The sequence below is a fragment of the Mauremys mutica genome, chromosome 22 (assembly GCF_020497125.1).
Source record: "Mauremys mutica isolate MM-2020 ecotype Southern chromosome 22, ASM2049712v1, whole genome shotgun sequence".
Lineage (NCBI taxonomy): Eukaryota > Metazoa > Chordata > Testudines > Geoemydidae > Mauremys > Mauremys mutica.
In genome coordinates, this window is record NC_059093.1 from 20,192,356 (window position 1) to 20,215,062 (window position 22,707).

The window sequence follows — 22,707 nt, forward strand, 5'->3', positions numbered from 1 at the left end:
CTGATTGATTTAGCAACAGCAAAATGAAGCAACTCTCATGAACTGACATAGGAATTAATTCCTATAAAACTGGACTCTAAAGACTGAGGACTTTGAGTCTATGGTTCTGCTGCCAGCCTCCAGGAGCATCAGATGCATCTGACACAGACTCGGCTCTATCCTCATGACCAAGATACCTGGCCAGTAACTTGGCATGAGCAACATCTAGGCTGGTAACTATAACATCTATACAAAACCTGAATGAATGATTGTGTGGATGAATATATGTGTGTGTGTGTGTATAAGGAATAAGTAGTAATAGAAATAAGTATTAAAACAACGTTGTTTACTGTTGTCTTTTGTTTTGTTATGGTATTTACAATAAATGTGGCATCTTTGCCTTATCCCTTTTAATAAGATCCTGCTAGTTTTTATTGGTATAACACCTCCACCCTGAAGAGATTTCAAAGCAAAACAGTGTATTTAAAATGTAGAGAAGCTACAAGATTTCTGGGGGAAAGGAGCAGGGGAGGGTGTGTGAGCCAGAAACCCAAAAGTCTTCTACTTATTCTTTAATTTTCTAAAATATACTCAAAGATCCTTCAGTTTGCTTAACCCCCCCTCCCTGCAATTAACTGGAGTCAGGCCAGTTCACAATTGCTCTCTGCATTGCCAGGTGCAGAGTAGTCTTCTATACAGTAACTCCTCACTTAATGTTGTAGTTGTATTCCTGAAAAATGTGACTTTAAGCGAAACAATGTTAAGTGAATCCAATTTCCCCATAAGAGTTAATGTAAATGAGGGGGTTAGGTTCCAGGGAACTTTTTTTCACCGGACAAAAGACTATATTATATATATATTGTGATAGACAATTGGGTACAGCAGAATTGCAGAAGGCAGATATCCTGGCCACTGGATTAACAGTTTTCTGTTCCCTGACTGACCAGAGCAGGGGCTGCTCCAGGCTAATGAGAACACCTGACTCTAACCTGTAACGAGTCGGGTGAGGCCATTAAGCTAATGTGACCACCTGACTGTAATTAAGGCCCTGCTGATACTAAACAAAGGGCTCACTCCAGTCAGGCAGAGGAGAGCCAGGGAGCCAGAGGAGAGGAAGTGCGGCTGAAGGGCTGGTTACTGAAGACACCCCCAAACCATCATTAAAGGAGCCCTAAGGTAAGGGTGAAGAAGAGAGAAGCAGGAGAGCTTTGGGGAAGTGGCCCAGGGAAATGTAGCAACTCTGGCAGTGAAAGGTTGGCTACCAACAACTGCTACCATTAGGGTCCCTGGGCTGGAACCCGGAGTAGAGGGCGGGCCCGGGTTCCCCCCAACCCACCACTACAGGAACAGCTCCTGGAAGGGGAAGTCAGGTCCCTGTCAGGACAGGAGGCTGAACAGAGACTGTGGGAGTTCTCTCACCAACCTCCTTGCAGCCTATGATGAACAGGGCTCAGTAGACTGTAACCCGGGCCCTAGAGAGAGAAGGGCTACATGGAGGGTCACAATGAGCCACTGAGGCTAGCGAAACCGCCTAGAAGCGCAGGACCCACGGGAGCAAGGTCAGAGCTCTGCCACAATATACACACACACAGAGTATAAGTTTTAAACCAACAATTTAATACTGGTTCACAGTGGTGATGATTGTGAAGCTTGGTTGAGGTGGAGGAGGCAGAGGGTGGGATATTTCCCAGGGAATGCCTTACTGAAAAATTGGCTGAGCCCTCAAGGATTAACTCTGACACTCTACAAGGCAGCAGGGATGGAGGGAGGGGAGAGAGATATGCACATTTCCCTTTTAAGTACACTGCCTTATTAATTAGATCAGCTTGTTGAAACCACAGCTGCTGCCAGCAAAGCCCTGTCCTGTCCCCGCCCTGCTCTATGGAAGATGAGGTAAGCGGGGTGCAGGAGTGGGACACCTTGACATTAGCCCCCCTCTTCTTCCCGCCCCCTCCGCACAGCAAGCAGGAGTCTCGGGGAGCAGTGTGGAAGTAGAGCAAGAACTGACAGCGATTTGAAGGGGATTTCAATGCAAAGAGTCCCCTCTCTGAGCAAGAGTCAGGCTAGCTGTAACCCTACTAGGTAATAATTGGAGATATACCAATCTCCTAGAACTGAAAGGGACCTTGCAAGGTCATCAAGTCCAGCCCCATGCCTTCACTAGCAGGACCAATTTTTGCCCCAGATTCCTAAGTAGCCTCCTCAAGGATTGAACTCACAACCCTGGGTTTAGTAGGTCAATGTTCAAACCACTGAGCTATCCCTCCCCTAACGCAAGACTTGTAGAAGTGAGGATTGTGTGAGGCGAGGGGGAAAGAACTGTGGGAGAAGATGTTGCAACCTTGTGTTAGATAAGTATGGAATGTAGAGTAGAGGCTAAATAGAGGTGAGAAAAATAAGATATCAGGATGACCTAAGTCTAAACAAACTGCAGCTGTTGCTCTTTATTGTATGTAACAAAGGTATAAATGCTTGCTGAATTGTTTACCTGGAGAGAGACCTGTTTAGCTCTCTCCCTCCACGCAATTGCTAGAGAAAATAAATTATCTGACTTGCTGCACCCAACATGAGAGTGAGAACTCTGTTTTTCTCCAACAATTTGGGAGCTCGTCCAGGACGGCAACGCCTGCAGAGACAACGGCAGCTGCTGCGGATCGTTCCCCTTCGAACTCCATGGTGCCACAATAGAGGTAGAGACCTTTTGAAATCTCTATTGGGGTATTGGAGGAGGACTGACCATGGGGCTGTCTGTCCCTGTTGGGCTTACGCCATCTGAACTTATTGACTGTGCAGCAGGATCAGATGCAGAGCGGTGCTGGGGAACTGTTTTGCTGCCCCCAATAAGGTTAATGCATAAGGCAAATGCACTAGGTTAATGCATCGGTGCTGAGGGGTTTTACTGCCTCAAGAGGGGTTTTGACCACCTCAGATAAGGGAGAAGTGTATTGAGTCCGGACGTAAGGTAGGCTTTGGGAGGAGGGAGGGGGGAGGGGGGAGAGAGAGAGAGTGTGTGTGTGTGCGAGTGAGTGAGTGAATGAGAGTCGCCGGAAGGTGCCCAGAGTATTCTGTGAAGCTGGTGGACTCATGACCAGAAATATTGTAACGCAAGCCCAGTGACTCCACCTAGTGGATCGGTGAAAGATCCGACCCACGGTGGGCTGCTTCTGCCTGGCATCATCCAGCAAGAGGCCTGCCTGGGTCTAGGGTTATGTGAACCAATCTTCCCTCCCCTTTCCTCTCCATGTGAGGCAACAAGAGTAAGCGGCACCGTCTCTCTGAGACTAGCTGACGCTCTTTGCTGAAGGGAAGTGTAGGAGGGTCGTGGCCATCCTCGTTAGCCCCTCCTGTGTGAGTGACCTGCGGTGTGATACCCTTAGTGTGTGTGTGTGTGTGTGATTGGAAAATGGAGGGGGGGGGCAGTCTAAGCATTCCCTCTCACCCCCTAAAGGTACCCCAGCATATTACATGTATGTACATTATGGTTCTAGAACCTGCAGATATTTAGACAATTGGAATCTTTACACGTGTGAAAATCTATCTAAACAATGCCCACTAGAAGGTACCTTCAATCTAGATAAGATCATACATTTCAGAGGAGCTTTTAATCACCAAAAAGCCTCTGACACACAATGGGAGCAATTTGTCTATTGAGGAAAGGAATGGGTTAATTTGAAATTCAGCTTGGCCCAGAGATAAAGAGACAGCTGCTCTGCATTCAAGGTCAAGAATCAACGCAGCCCATGCCCAGTACAAACAAAAAACTGCTTTCAGCCCCAGCTGGCTGTGAAAAAATATAGACAGAGGCAAACCAAAGGCAATACAAATTGCAGGACTGAAATTACATTTGCAAAGCTTAGCTGTCCAGTGAGACCCAACAGTGTGCCTTTGTAACCCTGGAGCTGGTGTGGCTTGGTGACACAGAAGAAGCCACAGGCAGCTGGCCTGGACAGGAATCTCTGAAAGAAAGGCCGCAGGAGACCCCAGGATGTAAAAGAACAGCCCTCCCAAGAGCGGAAGCAAGTTGGAGATTCTGGACAAGCCGTATACAGGATAATCTCCCGTCCACCTCCTCCCCACCTTTGCTGGACATTATACACAGACGTAGCCAGTCTGGACGTATGTGTGCGAGTATGAAAGAGGCTTAGGGCTTGGGGCATTAATGTTTTTCTTCCTCTGAGTAATGTGGGAGCGTTCCCAACACTCTCTGCTGTTGTTTTACCATTTTATTAATGAAGCTTTAAAATTCAATCATATGGTGTGTTTTATCTTCCCGCAACGATCCTGTGGTGTCAGCCTGATCACCTGACACAAGGGATAGATTGGTAACAGAATCTGTCAGAAGCAGCAAAGAATCCTGTGGCACCTTATAGACTAAAAGAGTCTCACCTCAGTCCCTGGAAAAATCATGGAACAGGTCCTCAAGGAATCAATCCTGAACCACTTAAAGGAGGGGAAAGTGATCAGGAACAGTCAGCATGGATTCACCAAGGGCAAGTCATGCCTGACTAACCTAATTGCCTTCTATGACGAGATAACCGGCTCTGTGGATAAGGGGAAAGCAGTGGATGTACTATTTCTGGATTTTAGCAAAGCTTTTGATACAGTCTCCCACAGTATTCTTGCCAGCAAGTTAAAGAAGTCTGGGCTGGATGAATGGACGGTACGGTGGATAGAAAACTGGCTAGATGGTCGGGCTCAACGGGTAGTGATCAATGGTTCCATGTCTAGATGGCAGCCGGTATCAAGTGGAGTGCCCCAACGGTCGGTGCTGGGGCCGGTTTTGTTCAATATCTTCATTAACGATCTGGAGGATGGTGTGGACTGCACCCTTAGCAAGTTTGCAGATGACACTAAACTGGGAGGAGTGGTTGATACGCTGGAGGGTAGGGCTAGGATACAGAGGGACCTAGACAAATTAGAGGATTGGGCCAAAAGAAATATGATGAGGTTCAACAAGGACAAGTGCAGAGTCCTGCACTTAGGACGGAAGAATCCCATGCACTGCTACAGACTAGGGACCGAATGGCTGGGTAGCAGTTCTGCAGAAAAGGACCTAGGGGTTACGGTGGACGAAAAGCTGAATATGAGTCAACAGTGTGCCCTTGTTGCCAAGAAGGCTAATGGCATTTTGGGTTGTATAAGTAGGGGCATTTCCAGCAGATCAAGGGATGTGATCATCCCCCTCTACTCAGCACTGGTGAGGCCTCATTTGGAGTACTGTGTCCAGTTTTGGGCCCCACACTACAAGAAGGATGTGGATAAATTGGAGAGAGTCCAGCGGAGGGCAACAAAAATGATTAGGGGGCTGGAGCACATGACTTATGAGGAGAGGCTGAGGGAACTGGGATTGTTTAGTCTGCAGAAGAGAAGAATGAGGGGGGATTTGATAGCTGCTTTCAACTACCTGAAAGGGGGTTCCAAAGAGGATGGATCTAGACTGTTCTCAGTGGTAGAAGATGACAGAACAAGGAGTAATGGTCTCAAGTTGCAGAGGGGGAGGTTTAGGTTGGATATTAGGAAAAACTTTTTCACTAGTAGGGTGGTGAAGCACTGGAATGGGTTACCTAGGGAGGTAGTGGAATCTCCTTCCTTAGAGGTTTTTAAGGTCAGGCTTGACAAAGCCCTGGCTGGGATGATTTAGTTGGGTTTGGTCCTGCTTTGAGCAGGGGGTTGGACTAGATGACCTCCTGAGGTCCCTTCCAACCCTGAGATTCTATGATTCTATGATTCTATGATTTTGCAGCATGAGCTTTCGTGGGTGAATACCCACTTTGTCGGATGCAAGTAGTGGAAATTTCCACTACTTGCATCCGAAGAAGTGGGTATTCACCCACGAAAGCTCATGCTGCGAAATGTCTGTTAGTCTATAAGGTGCCACAGGATTCTTTGCTGCTTCTACAGAACCAGACTAACACGGCTACCCCTCTGAGAATCTGACAGTTTGGTGAAAAAATGAGTAGGGGGGAGCCCTGCAGAATTACACCATCTATTTGTTTTGCCCTTTTTATTTTTATGTTTGCTTTGCTTGGTACTGTTGGTGTTATATGTTGAGGATTGCATGATTAAAGGTGTACCCACTCAGCCACAGTAAGTCTGAGAACTGGAGAGGGGTTTAGCATTCCTCTCTCCACCCCGGTTGACCGGGAAGGGTGTCAGGTGGATCTATCCCCAGTCGTAGCGAACATGAACCAGGCAGAAAATCAAACCTACACCCAGGGCAAGTTGCAGGCCTTGTGACAGGACTTCCAGGTAGAAAAGGAAGCACTGGCTAAGCAAGTACCGGTCCTGCAGGGACTTGTTAAAATTTAACCATTTGTGCTCAGCATACGCCGTAACAGCAGGGTGTTTGCCACAAAGAGGGAATGAATAGTTAAAGGCCGATGGGCCATGCGTTTTGCCCAGGTGGCAAATCTCACGAGGGAAGACTTGGGTAGCCTTGTGAGTAAGAATGTTTAAGGGAAGAGACCGGGGGGTGCGGGCTAGTTGAGAAGCCCATCCTCCTAGCTAAACTGGTAGTGGAACAAAGCCGGTGCCCATGGAAGAGACAGTTCAGCAAGAAAAGCAGGATTGGGCCCAAGCGGGCAGGCAACAGATAGAGAGATTGGAAAACAGGTTGGAAACTTGGAGGGCATAGTGAAAGAAAAGGAGTAAGTAAGTACAGGAATGGGAAACTTAAATCCCTGGAACAATAATTAGAATGGTAAAATCTGAGTTGATTGGGTGTCCTTTTGGGAGATAAGCAAGTGATTTAAGGAAAGAGTGAGAAATTAACTCTGTAGTTGCTAGAGGGAATCAAGCAGTTGAACTTTGTAAAATGCTAAAGAGGAAAATTCTTGGTGTCTTTGAAATGTTTGTAAACAAATCCAGGCAAAGAAATCATTTGGCTGCAATCATTTGGCTATGAATGATTTAGCTGAATTAACTAAAGAAATGTAATATACAGTTTTACTTAATTAAAATCCTATTAGGATCTATGGGGCTACAATAAGTGGTGTTTTCTTTCAGATCGTTGTGTGTTTTGAAAGCAGGAGTTAAAAGTAAAAGGCAATCAAAATTCTGGCAGCATCAATTGTGTCTCTTTTAAGTAAGAGTCTTTAAGCTGTGGATAGCTTTGGATCCAGAAGCAAGCCAGAAAACATCTGTATTAATGCAAATTATCTAACTGATAAGGTAGGAGCCATTGAAACCTGGGCTGCCTATGAAACCAATTCAAGAAAATATGGGGTAATTCCTCTGTTTTGCCTGAAATCAACAAAGGTATTTGTATATTTTAAGCAATGACTGACTGCCCAGAAGGGGTAGACCTCTGTTTTTTCTGTCTTTCAGATAATCAGAGAAAACTGATGCCAGCTGAACAGCATTCAACGTACCATGCATTTACTAGCACAATAGGAATTCTGTTCTGTGTTCTATGTCCTGTCTTGTGGTGTTTCTCTCATGGCCAGAATTGTTGTGTTTAATATTTTCATAGGACAGTCTAGTTTAAAATCAAACAGAAGGGTTAAATCAAAAAGCAGATACTTGTTTTATTCAATTTGGAATACAAAGTGTTTGGATAATATCAAGAAAATGTGATATACTAAAGTCTAATACATTTGCTTAAGTAAGAAAAAGAAACTTCATTGGCCAGATCTTTTAACTGAAAAAAATTGTTGTTAAAATTTGCATACCAACAGTCTTTGGAAGCAAGGACATGAAAGGTTAACTTGCTCCCCACATTGCCCATGGGATCCTTCTGGCTACCTCAGATTTCTAGCCAGAGGGCTGGATATGGTGGGAAGCTATTGGACACCAGAGGCTGTACCGAGTGGACTCCTCAAAAGTGGGTGTGAATGTCCTGGCTTGTTGCTCCAAAGCTCTGTAAAAAAGTTATTTTAGTGGAAGGGTATATGTGGCATACATTGAATAATAAGACTAATGTACTGTATAATGGCAATGTTTATGTGTTCATGGTTGGGAAAAGGTGTATGAGTGAAGAGCGGAAGTTTCCTTTGTAGGTTAAAAGAAGCCAAGAAAGGGGAGAAGGAAAAAAGAACAGAATGAATTAACTGAAAAAAAAATAGCTAGTATGCTCAGTCCAAAGATAAGATAAGATGCTGGCCCCACTCAAGGACACTGCTCACAGCTAAGGCTTGGCTGACAACCAAGAAAAGGGGGGGCTTGAATGTGCCCAAGTAGCTGTAAAATCTGCAAACACTGCCAGGCATTAATGAAATGTGTTAGGTTTCTTTTCTCACAGGTAAAGAAGCGCTACCCAAAGACCCTAGCAGCCCTGCCACTCCTTGGATCCAGGAGACTGGATCTATGTAAAGGTCCACCAAAAAAAGACTGCTCTGGCTCCGAGCTGGAAAGGCCCTTACCAATTTGGGCTGACTACCAACACCGCTGTGAAGTGCCAAGCTCTGACTGCCTGGACCCATGTGTCTCACGGCCAAAAGGCCCCTCCGCCTCGAGATAATTCCACTCCTACTATTGATCAGCCTGTCTCTCCTTCTCGTGTTTCTTTTCCTCTTTCTGAACCACAGGAGAAAAGGACACGGTGATGTGCTGGTAACCTCTCCTTTATCCACTGACAGAGCTAACCTGCATTTGGTATTTGCTACGGAAACCAAACCACTACAGGGTGCTGTGCTGGTAAACTCTCCCCTGTATGATGCTGAGCCACAATTGCTTCAGGAAAGAAGAAGGAACACGCGCTCCGCTGAAATTGCCAAAGTCCAGGAATTCCTGCCTATAAAAGACATTAAGAACTGACCCTGGTGAAGAGACAAAGAATTATACACTGGCAGGAAGAAACTTGTGGGACCCCTGCTTGGGAATGTGGCATTGATTGGATTTTGGGGTTTGTAGTACCCTCCCTAATTGGATTTTAAATGACAAATACCAAAGGCACCTTGTTGCCACTGCCCCCGCATTTTCTCCATTACACTATTACCCCTGTAACACATCCAAATACAGACAATGCCATACATCTACTACAACCCAATAGCCATACCACCCTGAGCATGCCCCATCTTGTCTGATCTTAGAAGCTAAGCATGGTTGAGCCTGGTTAGTACTTTGATGGGAGACCTCCTGGGAATACTGGGGCACAGTTAACCCAAGTACAGGCTGGAGTGGGTGAGCTACATGTTATTCTGTCCTTAGTTCAATGACCCAGATGTTTTAACAGAGATGGTATTGAATAACACTGAGGCTGGGAAGGCATTGCAGTGGGGGAACCTGGCTTGCTCAGAATCCAAGATTTCCTGAAAGACCAGCTAAAGCCCATTCGGAGTGATCTCAAGCATGAGGCGTGGCCCACTGCCCTTACAGATACCTCAGGAGTACCATCTGATCTGTGGCCATGGAGACACACTTGGAGATTTTCTGGGTGAAAGTGCGGTCGTTCACAGTGCTCCTTTCAAGCATATGGGCTGGTAGGAGTGTGGGCTCTCACATACCAAATCCTGCCCAGTCTGTGGGGAGGATGCATGTGGGACTGGATTATTCAACATGACATCTGGGAAATCAGAGCTCCTGGTATGCCTAATTGATTTATAGTCAATGCCCCTAGAATAATACCTGCCATTTAGAAAGGACTAGGGACTCAATGGATATTTTGGCCCTTAGAAACACCCCCGCCCAACTTCAGTGTGTACATAAACTGAAGCCAGGGGAAGTTGTCACTGTTCATGCCAGTGTTTGTTGGGAGGATGGGGGACAAGGAACTACCCTGACAGGACACCTACTTTTCCAAGCTAATGACAGTTGTGTGCTTGTTGAGGCCACTATGTTGCGAGATATACATTTTAATCTCATCACTGCTGCAGGCAATCATATTATTTATTGGCCTGCAGATAGAATTCTATAATTAGCCCTTAGGTTTCAGATACCCTTTAACTGGACTACCCTAGTATCTGGCCAGTTTCAAAATTTGCTTTCACTGCTACCAGACGTTCAGAGAATCTCTGAATTAAAAGAGCAAAGTCATATGCTTCAAAATATATCTCAAGTTGAGAAATATGTTCTTTATACAGTTTATAGTGTTTATTTTCTGTATTAAATATAATGGATTGTGTTTTGTAATTAAGGTTGAATAGCAACCCCACTATATTATTACAATGGGAATGGGAATGTTTTTATTATTGTTGTTTAGTGTAGGATTAGGTTACTGTTGTTGTAAAGGACGTGATAATAGTAAAACCTTTCATGTCCATGCTAATTATGCATTGTTATTGCATCCAGTCAAAACCCTGAAGGTTGAAGCATTTGATGTAGAATCTGAAATGCAAGACTTGATGCAAATAGAGATTTAAGAATGTTTGTTGTGCTAGAAGCACAAAAGGGGTGTGTCTGGAAGTGGAGAAAGAACTGACAGGGATTTGAAGGGGATTTCAATGCAAACAGTCCCCTCTCTGAGCAAGAGTTAGGCTAAGCTGTAACCCTACTAACGCGAGACTTGTAGAAGCGCGGATTGTGTGAGGCAAGGGGGAAAGAACTGTGGGAGAAGTTGTTGTGGCCTTGTGTTAGATAAGTATGGAATGTAGACTAGAGGCTAAATAGAAGTGAGAAAAATAAGATATCAGGATGACCTATGTCTAAACAAACTGCAGCTGTTGCTCATTGTTGTCTGTAACAAAGGTACACATGCTGGCTGAATTGTTTACCTGGAGAGAGACCTGTTTAGCTCTCTCCCTCTATGCAATTGGTAGAGAAAATAAAGGATCAGAAGGGTCGCTGCGTTAGTCTGGATCTGTAAAAGCAGCAAAGAGCCCTGTGGCACCTTATAGACTAACAGACGTATTGGAGCATGAGCTTTCATGGGTGAATACCCACTTCGTCAGACGCATGCATCCAATGAAGTGGGTATTCACCCATGAAAGCTCATGCTCCAATATGTCTGTTAGTCTATAAGGTGCCATAGGACTCTTTGCTGCTTTTAGAGAGAATAAAGTATCTGAGTTGCTGCACCCAGAGAGTGAGAAATTGTTTTTTCTCCGACAGCAGCTCCAAGGCAGAGGGCAGGAGCAGCACATGGCAGCGGGGGAGAGACAGCTGAACTGCAGGTAACCGATAGCCTTCTGGGTGGCTGCTGCACAGGGAACTTAGGGGAGCGGGGAGCTGATCGGGGGGGGGGTGCTGGGCACCCTGGTTCCAACTACCCACCAGCTACTGGCAACGGGCTGCTCTTCCTGCAAGCAGTGGACAAAGCAGGCAGCTGCCAAAGGATGTTAGATTGGAGCATTGCACAACTTTAAACAAGTATGTTCCCTAATTGATCAGCAACGTAACAATGAAACGACATTAACCGGGACGACTTTAAGTGATGAGTTCCTGTACCTGATCTCTGGACCAGCAAGCTGCAGGGGTGTGGGGTAGAGAAGAAAAAACACCTTGTTTTACTAAACACTAGCTTCTCCAAGCCCATTAACAAACAGACTGATTTCAAAGGCAAGGTCTGGTCCAGTCCTGTCTCTGAAGGCTAGCATACACTGGTGTGAGACTTGAAGAGTAGTACATAAAACAGAACTAGGAGTGGGGAGATTCAGGGCTTTACAAAGAACATAGATGGTTTTCCACCTCCCTTCTCCCCCCAAAAGTGTGAAGACAGACATGGAGCAGAACTCTTACAAACAAAATTCAGACTGTAAAAGCCACCACCAGGATGTGTTTATACTTGATAAGCACTGTGCACTGATTTAAAGACCAACTTTACAATGATACTGTAATGAGGTCACATTTTCACAGGATCCCCTTCAGAGCCAAGCATTCACTATGTAGCTGGAAGGGGTGGGGAGTGGGAGAAATGTGAAATAGAAATGGAACTATTATTTCTTCCTCCTAAAAACCACCCCTGAGCATCTACACTAAGGGTATGTCTACAGTATGAAATTCAAAGTTCTTTTATTTTAATTTCCTGAATCAAGCTCACACATTCGATATTATGTGTCCCCACTAAAGCACGTGAATTCATCAGAGTGCGTCCACAGTACCGAGGCCAGCATCGAATGGAGGAGCATTGCACTGGGGTAGCTATCTCACAGTTCCTGCAGTCTCTGCTGCCCATTGGAATTGTGGGTTAATCTCCCAGTGCATGGTGGGGCAAAAACATTCTTGCGGGTTTTTCTGGGTGTGTGCTATCACTCGCTCCTCCCTCTGTGAAAGCTACGGCGGATGCCATGCTGCCAGCAGACAGTGCAGCACAGTACACCGCCTGTCTCCTGGTATGTCGAATCCACTTTGAATGTCCTCTCCTCTTTCATCTAACCATTTCCCACCATTTCTTGGCCATCGTGAACAGAGCCACACAGCTTCCGCCGCAAACTCTGCTCTCGCCGCTTTTTCCATGTTGTCGGTCCTGGGCTCCTGTGGAAGCTACTGAAGGCAACCATTCCCTGCTGTTACTCGCCCATCATGAACGAAGCCTCATAGACAATCTGGAGAAAGAGGCGGAAGCTGTTCTCGCCTCCCATGGAAGCTACAGAAGACAACCATTTACCACCTTTTATTGGCCATCTTGAATCAAACAGCTCATTTCGCACCCTTTTTCAAGGATTACCCGTGCAGGCGCCATTGTGCAGCAAACATAGAGCCCACTCAGATCTCTGCCGCAGTTTTAACCATTGTAAATACCTCGTGCATTATCCAGCAGTATGTTCAGTACCTGCAAAACTGGGCGAGGAAGCAATGACAGTGCGATTACTATACTGATGAGGACATGGACACAGACATTCCTAGATGCACGGCGTGTGGCGATTGGGAGATCATGGTGGCATTGGGCCAGGCTCATGCCATGGAACACCGAATCTGGGCCCAGGAAACAAGCACAGACTGGTGGGACCGCATAGTGTTATGGGTCTGGGAAGATTCCCAGTGGCTGCGAAACTTTTGTGTGCGTAGGGCCACTTTCATGGAACTTTGTGACTTGCTGTCCCCTGCCCTGAAGCACAAAGACATCAAAATGAGAGCAGCCCTGACCATTGAGAAGCGAGTGGCCATAGCACTGTGGAAGCTTGCAACATACCAGGAGACATACCAGGAGACAGCAACCAGTCAGTCAGGAATCAGTTTGGAGTAGGCAAATCTACTATAGGGGCTGTTGTGCTGCAAATAGCCAACGCAGTCATTGAGCAGCTGCTATCAAGGGTAGTGACTTTGGAAAATGTGCAGGCCACTGTGGATGGCTTTAATGCACTGGGGTTCCCTAACTGTGGCGGGGCAATAGATGGAATGCATATCCCCATCTTGGCCCCGGGACACTGGGGTGACCAGTACATAAACTGCAAAGGATACTTTTCCATGGTGCTGCAAGCACTGGTGGATCACAAGGGATGTTTCACCAACATCAACGTGGGATGGCCGGGATTGGTGCACGATGCTCGCATCTTCAGGAACTCTGGTCTGTTTGAACAGCTGCAGGAAGGGACTTACTTTCTAAACCAGAAAATTACTGTTGGGGATGTTGAAATGCCTACAGTTATCCTCAGGGACCCAGCCTACCCCTTAATGCCATGGCTCATGAAGCCGTACACAGGAACCCTGGACAGTAGTAAGGAGCAGTTCAACTATAGGCTGAGCAAGTGCAGAATGGTGGTAGAGTGTGCTTTTGGACGTTTGAAAGGGTGCTGGCACAGTTTACTGACTCGTATCAGAGGGGTAGCCGTGTTAGTCTGGATCTGTAAAAGCAGCAGCGTCCTGTGGCACCTTATAGACTAACAGACGTATTGGAGCATTAGCTTTCGTGGGTATTCACGTGGATGCATGCAATGAAGTGGGTATTCACCCACGAAAGCTCCTGCTCCAATACATCTGTTAGTCTATAAGTTGCCACAGGACTCTTTGCTGCTTTTACTGACTTGGTTAGATCTCAGCACAACCAATATTCCAATTGTAATTGCTGCTTGTTGTGTGCTCCACAATATCTATGCCCTGGTCTACACTAAGGTCGGGGGTCGAACTAGGGTACACGAATTCAGCTACGTGAATAACGTAGCTGAATTCGAACTACCCTAGTTCGACTTACTTACCCGTCCAGACGCCGCGGAAGCGAACTCCGCGGCTCCAAGGTCGACTCCGGCAACTCCTCCTGCCGCGGTGGAGTACCGGAGTTCGAACTAGCGCTTCCGGGGTTCGAACTATCGCGTCTAGATCAGACGCGATAGTTCGAACTCCGAGCAGTCGAACTCGCCGCGTCGACCCAGCAGGTAAGTGTAAACGTGGCCTATGAGAGTAAGAGGGAGACTTCTATAGCAGGGTGGGAGGTTGAGGCAACTCGTCTGGCTGCCAATTTCGCACAGCCAGACAACAGAGCGATTAGAAGAGCACACCAGGAAGCGCTGCACCTCAGAGAAGCTTTGAAAGCCAGTTTCATGACTGGCCAGGGTACAGTGTGACAGTTGTGTTTGTTTCTCTTGAAGTTACCTACACCATATGTATATATATTATATGAGAGAAAGGAACTAAAGTCAAAATTGTTTAAAAACTGTTCTTTATTTGATGCACAATGTATTGAAGTCCAGAAACCAAATCAAAAGTTCGCATATCCCAGCTTTCTGGTACGTGGGCGATCCTCTGGGAGTGAGTGTGTGGGTCCCCATAGCCTCCTCACCCAGACACCCAAGAACATGTGGGGGGAGGCTATGGAACTTGGGGAGGAGGGAGGGTGGTTATACAGGGGTTGCAGTGGCAGTCTGCAGTGTTGCTGCCTTTCCTGCATTAGATCCATCATACAGCGGGGCATGTCAGTTTGCTCCCCCATGAGCTTGAGCATAGTGTCCTGCCTGCTCTCATCGCACGCGTCCATCCTCTCTTTGTGTGCCTGTAATGCCATATCGGACTCCGCAATTGTTTGCCTCCACGCATTCAGCTGGGCCCTATCAGTGCCGGAGGACTGCATGAGCTCGGCGAACATGTCGCCCCTAGTTCGTTTTTTTCCATCTTCTAATCTGGACCAACCGCTGGGATGGAGTAGATAGGTGCAAATGTTTCAACGTGGCTCCTGTGAGAGGAGAAAAAGGGAGGGTAGTACTTTAAAAAATACATTGCAGAGAACAAAGGGGGCACTTTGGTATGAGGAAGCCATCACACACGACCGGGCAACAGAATTCAGCTTGCAGGCAGCCTAGGGGCACGCGGGGTTCTGCTTCTTCTACGTTCATTTCAATGCTTTCACACTGCTGGGCCCCCTTTCCCATACCAAGCAATGCCTGGTGGGTTCGCCATATAAAAGGAGGGGCTGCGGGCTCTCTGGGATGATCACTTCACACAACAACCACCACCCCCCGCTCCCCCACCGCGTGGCTCCGATCAGGCTCAGAGCAGGGATGAGCCTTTTACACTAAACATGAACAACCCAGCGCAACTGGGTCCCCCCCACCCCCCGCCACGTGGCTCTGATCAGGCTCTCACTCACCAGAAGTACCTTCTCCAGGGTCATGGAACAGGAGCCTGCCTTGGGAGTGAGGGGAGGCTATTGGATCCAGCGTTAAGATTAGTTCCTGGCTAGGGGGAAAACGGATTCCCCACTTGCCGCTTGTGCACCGTTCTCTTCATCCCGCAATGTCTCTTCCTCTTCGCTCCGTGCAACTCCCGCCTTGCAGGTGTCCACGGACAGTGGTGGGGTAGTGGTGGCATCACTCCCCATAATTGCATGGAGCTCACAGTAAAAGCAGAATGTATGGGGCTGTGACCCAGAGTGCCCGTTTGCCTCCCTAGCTTTTTGGTAAGCTTGCCTGAACTCCTTGATTTTTGTACGACACTGCTCTGTCTCCCTGGAGTAGCCTCTTTCCATCATGGCCCTGAAGACTTTAGTGTAGGTATTTGTGTTCCTTTTTTTGGAAAGTAGTTCTGCCATAACAGACTCAGCTCCCCAGCATGCGATGAGATCCAGTACCTCCCGTTTGGACCACGCTGGAGCTTGTCTGCGAATCCGGGACTGCGTGATCTCTTGTGATGGTGGACTGTGCTGATGGACACATGTGCTGCTGGTGACCAAACAGGAAATTAAATTCAAAAAGTTCCCAGGGCTTTTCCTGCCCACCTGGCTAGTGCATTGGAGTTGAGAGTATCGTCCAGAGCGGTTACGAGGGAGCATCCTGGGATAGCTGAGGCCAATAATGTTGAATTGTGTCCACAATACCTTTAACCCGTGATTGCGATCTCAATTTAAGTGCTGCACCACTTGCTGAGGTGGAGTACAGAAATCGAATTTTAGAGCCCTTTAAATTGAAAAAACGTTTGGTCATGTGGACGGAATCATTTTTTCGAAATAACAGTAGTGTAAACCAGGCCTAAGCTTGCTTCCAGGGCCAAGTTCTTTGAAGGATGTTATGTGTCTCTAGGAAGCCTAATCTAAACAGTGACTAAAGCTTACCAAGTTTGCTGTAGTCTCTGCTGAACTAAATACTGCTGGAGTTTCACAGTCTGGATCTGGAGGGCATGGGCAAAATTAATTGAAACAAGAGCATTAAATCTAATCCTTCAAAAACTTGAGCGATCATAAACGATTGTTTTCCATTCGCTGTGTGTAATATGGGAGAGTCCAACTCTTACCAACCAGAAGGGGTGTACATATATTCTTTGTGAAATTTCCTTAGGAAAGAGGAAATGGATAGCTTCATTTCAGAAAGAAGTTAAACACTGAAAAGATCATAATTACATTTCGGTCACCAGTAAAAGGTGAATTGAGCTGTCATAAGAAAAAGGATTACTAGAATGGGATACACCAATCTTGCATCATTTCTGCTTTTCCTACAAACATCTACCATTGCATGGTGTGACGAAGTGGGACTGTTCTTAACGTTTCCTCTGAATACTGTGTGGGTGCCTCAGTTTCCCCTATGCATTTCTTAAGTCTCCAGTGTGCATAAATCACCAACAGTCTGTCTCTTAGCAATAAATGACCAGGGCCCTTCCCCCCTTGCAAAGGGATGCTAAAGGTGAACAAAGAGATCAGGTGACCTCCTGGCCCAGGAAAGAGACAAAGGCCAGAAAGGAGGGGCTGGAGGGAGTTTCAGTTTGGAGCTGGCTGGGGACGGGAAGTGAGTGCAGATGGGGTTGTCTGGCTTGCTGGGCCCCAGAATGGACCCGGCTGAGGGGTCCCGTTTGCTGTACCATGTTCCATGTACCATGTTCCTGTCATCTAATAAACCTCTGTTTTATGGGCTGTCTGAGAGTCACGTCTGACTGTGAAGTGGGGGTGCAGGACCCTCTGGCTTCCCCAGGACCCTGCCTGCGCGGACTCGCTGTGGGAAGCGCACGGAGGGGCAGAGGATGCTGAATGCCCCAAGGAGAGACCCAGGAGGTGAAGCCGTGTGAGCTTCTTGCCCTGAAGACAGTCTGCTCCGAGGGAGAGGAGGCTCCCCAGAGTCCTGCCTGGCTTTGTGGGGAGCAGTTCCAGAGCATCGCCCGGGGACTCCATGACACAAGGTCAGCTCTTTCACAGCTCAAGTGACATTAACGAAACAGCCCAAAGTCAAACACATCATCTATAGTCCCTGAAAACCGAAATTTGAGTCTAAATGTGCAGAACAAAGCGTAGTTAGATACATCCAAGACTGGAAACCCTAGTTTACATTAATTTGAATAGTAGTGCCAAGTTTATAGCTTGACTTAATACACTTCTGTGTAATAGGAGTTACAGATTAAGATAGTTAAGTAAAGAACACATGGAGAAAAAAAGCCACGAGTGTTTCAAGTCTGTACAGGACTGTTCCCCCCCAAAAGGAGTTACATCCCCATAATAATTTCAAATGCAAAATCATTGAAACAATAGTTATCTATAGCACTATATTCCTACCATCCTCTAGTCACTATGTATGAAGTGTTTTATGTATAAATAGGAGATCTACAGTGAAGTATCTGAAAAATGCATCTTTTACTCCTTATACCCTGTAATTAATAGGCAATGCATTTGGGAGAGGATTAAGGGATAGCGAAATGAGACACGAACTATACTGGTACACTCTCCAAAACCGCTCATTTTTAATCAAGAGATATTAAACTGAGTGCCCTTCCTGGCTTCCGTGATAGATGAAAAAAAGGAGCCATTGGCACTTTTAGAAAGATTACTAAGGTGTCTTGGACAATGCTCCTTTTTGTCAATAAGGCAAATGCTAATACCCAAGGCTACTGCTAAAAGCATACAAACTAAAGCAAAGTGTATCTCATTAGTAACTAAGTTTATTACTTTGTGAGGAATGTCAGAAGAAAATAAAAACACTAGTTTATTCCATGCCACCAGAGGCCATAGTAACGATCATCAAATGGAATTTGGTTGCATGTTTCAAGCAATGAGTTGTCATGCTCCAAACCTGCAGAGCCACATCAGCACTAGTCTGGCAAACTACAAAATGAAATGGATTAACACTTTTGCCATGCCATACAACCAGAAGCATGCACATGTGCAACACCTCAAAGTACTTGAAACAGCTGTCTGCCCTAAAGCTGGGCATCCCAAGAGAAAAATGGAAGACATCTCTAGTCCTTGTGGCACCTTAAAGACTAACAAATTTATTTAAGCATGAGCTTTCGTGAGCTACAGCTGTAGCTCACGAAAGCTCATGCTTAAATAAATTTGTTAGTCTTTAAGGTGCCACAAGTACTCCTGTTTTTTTTGCGGATACAGACTAACACGGCTGCTACTCTGAAAGAAGAAATCTCTGTGTACCCAGTGAACATCACTGTAAGGCAACGAGGCTCAGCAGCAGAGTTAAAGGGAACTGCTTTCGCCAGTGACAAGATCCGAGATATCCTGCCCTAAAATCCTCCTGGTGGTTACGGAACCTGCTCCCCTTTCTCCCAACTGAACTGTAGCAGGACCCAAAGCCTGTGATGCCTTCGTGGCGAGCCATTCACTTCGTGACGCAGAGCTCACAAATGTCATGACACTTCCTGTTCAATACTGCCTGGTTACTGAAGAGAGGAATGATGGTCAGTGGTTAGGGCCCCTGACGGGGACTCAGAACAAGAGGCCTGGAACTGGGCCACACTGCTCACAGAAAAGGTTTTGCTGAATTCCAGATTTACAAAACTATATTAACCCTGGCTTGGGCAGAAGCAGTTCTTCATTACACTGAATCTGCAAACACTACTACTGCATAGTAAGCAGTAGAGTCAGAAGCTTTCCGATGGCAGCTGGGCTTTAGCTTCCTGTGGCAGACATGGAGCTGCAATGTAATCAGTTTACAGATTACTGGATGTGACATGCTTAGTGAGGTAAAGTTACCACATACAGGGTCATTAGACTTTCAGAAAAAGCGGCACCATGGCTCTAGATAGAACAACCTTCCAAACTCTCACATGGCGGGCAATTCCAAGACAATGGCATACGCCCAAGTTATACCCCTATTTTGCCAAGGCTTGGAGCCTAGAGATCCAAGGGACATTATGTGACTAAAAAGGACTCTGCGGGGGGCGGGGGGGAATTGCGAGTGTGGTGTTTTCGGTGAGAGACACAGAAACAGGTCTGGTGGGAGTGTCTGCATGCCCCTCTGATCTCTAAGCTCTTTGCCTTAGCACACAGCTGTGTAACTTTGGGCTGGAGAATGAGGCCTTGTCTACACTAGAAAATTAAGCCAGCTTAACTGCTTCACGCTGGGGTGTGAAAAATCCACACCCTCTGAGCGGCATAGTTAAGATTACCTCCCGCACCGTAAACAGCACTAGGTCAATGGAAGAATTCCTCCATCGACTTAGCTACCACCTCTCGGGGAGATGGACAGTTGGTGTAGGTAGTGTCTACACTAAAGAGCTGCCGTTAAGTACTGCAAGTGAAGAAAGAAGAAATATGAAAGAAAAGGTAATACAAAATAGTTGGCTGAACATGAGAAATAACCCAATAATAACTACAGGCAAACATATGGGGGGGGGGCGGGGGAAAAGGGAAAATGGGATGCACACATTCCTGCTAAACGCTCATGATTCTGAGTCTGAAAAGGAAGTAGAATAGTGTATCTATCTAAGTTGCTAACGAATGTCTTCTTCCAAGAACTCTGAGCAAAGGTCATAGGTTGAGCCCAGAACAGAGGAAGGGACTAACGTATGGCTGCTGAAACATAATCCTGAGTTTTTTCCTTCTCTTCTGGCATTTAAACACTGAAGATACCAATTTATACCCCAAATCTATGTTTGCGAAATTCATTATATCAAATGGCGGTGGCAAAAAAATTCTGGAAGACAGGAAGGTTGAATTCACAACTGTCAGCACTGAAACAGGTTTATGCCTGAACTCCAGTCCAGACAGCTAAATACTGACTGACTGTTTTTAGCACATTCCGTTTGGTTTAGTCTAAATCTACAACAGGAATTGGAAAAGCAAGTAGACTGATAAAAGGATGATTCTTCAAGAGCAGACACCAAAGGGGCTTCACAACTTAGACTGGAGGCTCAAGTCTGTCATTTTACTTGCAGAATTGAAAACTTTTCATTTTGGATTGGTCTTAGTTTGGGGAATAACTGTGCTTACGAAAGGATTCACATACTGTAGTACGTTTCCTTTTATAGAAACTTGCTGTGCAAAGGCGATTTCAGGAAAATGTCCGTTTGGAGGTGTGACGAACTGGGAATGTAGTGCTGGGGAGGAGCCGGTGGTCGTGGTACATGTAGGTACCAATGACATAGGGAAGGGTAGGAGAGATGTCCTGGAGGCCAAATTTAATCTGCTAGGGAAGAGACTGAAATCCAGGACCTCTATGGTGGCATTCTCAGAAATGCTCCCAGTTCCACGCGCAGGGCCAGGTAGGCAGGCAAAGCTTCAGCGTCTCAATGCACGGATCAGACGATGGTGTAGAGAGGAGGGGTTCACGTTCATTAGGAACTGGGGAAACTTCTGGGATGGGAGGAGCCTATACAGGAGAGATGGGCTCCACCTAAACCAAAGTGGAACCAAACTGCTGGCACTAAACATTAAAAAGGTTGTAGAGCAGTTTTTAAACTAGGAGATGGGGAAAAGCCGACTGCTGCAGAGGAGCGTGTGGATCGGACACAGACTTCTCTTAGGGGAGAGTCTGATGATAGAGAATCTCCAGGTTATAGTCAGGAGCAGAGGACGGAAGAGGATAATGTAAGGGCTGGATCAGATGATAAACAGTCACATAAAAAAGAATCTGGCACATCAGAAAAGGGCAGACAAATAAACAGGGACACTTTTTAAAGTGCTTGTACACAAATGCTAGAAGTCTAAATAATAAGATGGGTGAACTAGAGTGCCTCGTGATAAAGGAGGCTATAGATATAACAGGCATCACAGAAACCTGGTGGACTGAAAGCAATCAATGGGATACAATCATTCCGGGGTACAAAATATATCAGAAGGACAGAACAGGTTGTGCAGGGGGAGGAGTGGCACTATATGTGAAAGAAAGTGTAGATTCAAATGAAGTAAAAATCTTAAGCGAATCCACATGTTCCATAGAATCTCTATGGATAGAAATTTCATGCTCTAGTAAAAATATAACATTAGTGATCTATTATCAACCACCTGACCAGGACAGTGATAGTGATGATGAAATGCTAAGGGAAATTAGAGAGGCTATCAAAATTAAGAACCCAATAATAGTGGGGGATTTCAATTATCCCCATATTGACTGGGAACATTTCACTTCAGGACGAAATGCAGAGATAAAATTTCTCGATACTTTAAATGACTGCTTCATGGAGCAGCTGGTACGGGAACCCACAAGGGGAGAGGCGACTCTAGATTTAATCCTGAGTGGAGCACAGGAGCTGGTCCAAGAGGTAACTATACCAGGACCGCTTGGAAATAGTGACCATAATACAAAAGCATTCAACATCCCTGTGGTGGGAAGAACACCTCAACTGCCCAACACTGTGGCATTTAATTTCAAAAGGGGGAACTATGCAAAAATGAGGGGGTTAGTTAGACAAAAGTTAAAAGGTACAGTGACTAAAGTGAAATCCCTGCAAGTTGCATGGGCCCATTTTAAAGACACCATAATAGAGGCCCAACTTCAATGTATACCCCAAATTAAGAAAAACGGTAAAAGAACTAAAAAAGAGCCACGTGGCTTAACAACCATGTAAAAGAAGCAGTGAGAGATAAAAAGACTTCCTTTAAAAAGTGGAAGTCAAATCCTAGTGAGGCAAATAGAAAAGAGCACAAACACTGCCAACTTAAGTGCAAGAGTGTAATAAGAAAATCCAAAGAGGAGTTTGAAGAACAGCTAGCCAAAAACTCCAAAGGTAATAACAAAATGTTTTTTAAGTACATCAGAAGCAGGAAGTGTGCTAAACAACCAGTGGGGCCCTTTGATGATCGAAATACAAAAGGAGCGCTTAAAGACGATAAAGTCATTGCGGAGAAACTAAATGGATTCTTTCCTTCAGTCTTCACGGCTGAGGATGTTAGGGAGACTCCCAAACCTGAGCTGGCTTTGTAGGTGACAAATCTGAGGAACTGTCACAGATTGAAGTGTCACTAGAGGAGGTTTTGGAATTGATAAACTCAACATTAACAAGTCATCGGGACCAGATGGCATTCACCCAAGAGTTCTGAAAGAACTCAAATGTGAAGTTGCGGAACTATTAACTGAGGTTTGTAACCTGTCCTTTAAATCGGCATTGGTACCCAGTGACTGGAAGTTAGCTAATGTAATGCCAATATTTAAAAAGGGCTCTAGAGGTGATCCCGGCAATTACAGACCGGTAAGTCTAACATCGGTACCGGGCAAATTAGTCGAAACAATAGTTAAGAATAAAATTGTCAGACACATAGGAAAACAAACTGTT

General features: G+C 45.9%; 1 pseudogene; it reads right to left on the bottom strand.

Annotated features, from left to right (window-relative positions):
* The window catches only part of LOC123354619, a 72,244-nt pseudogene that overhangs the window by 27,307 nt on the left and 22,230 nt on the right, over positions 1–22,707 (bottom strand).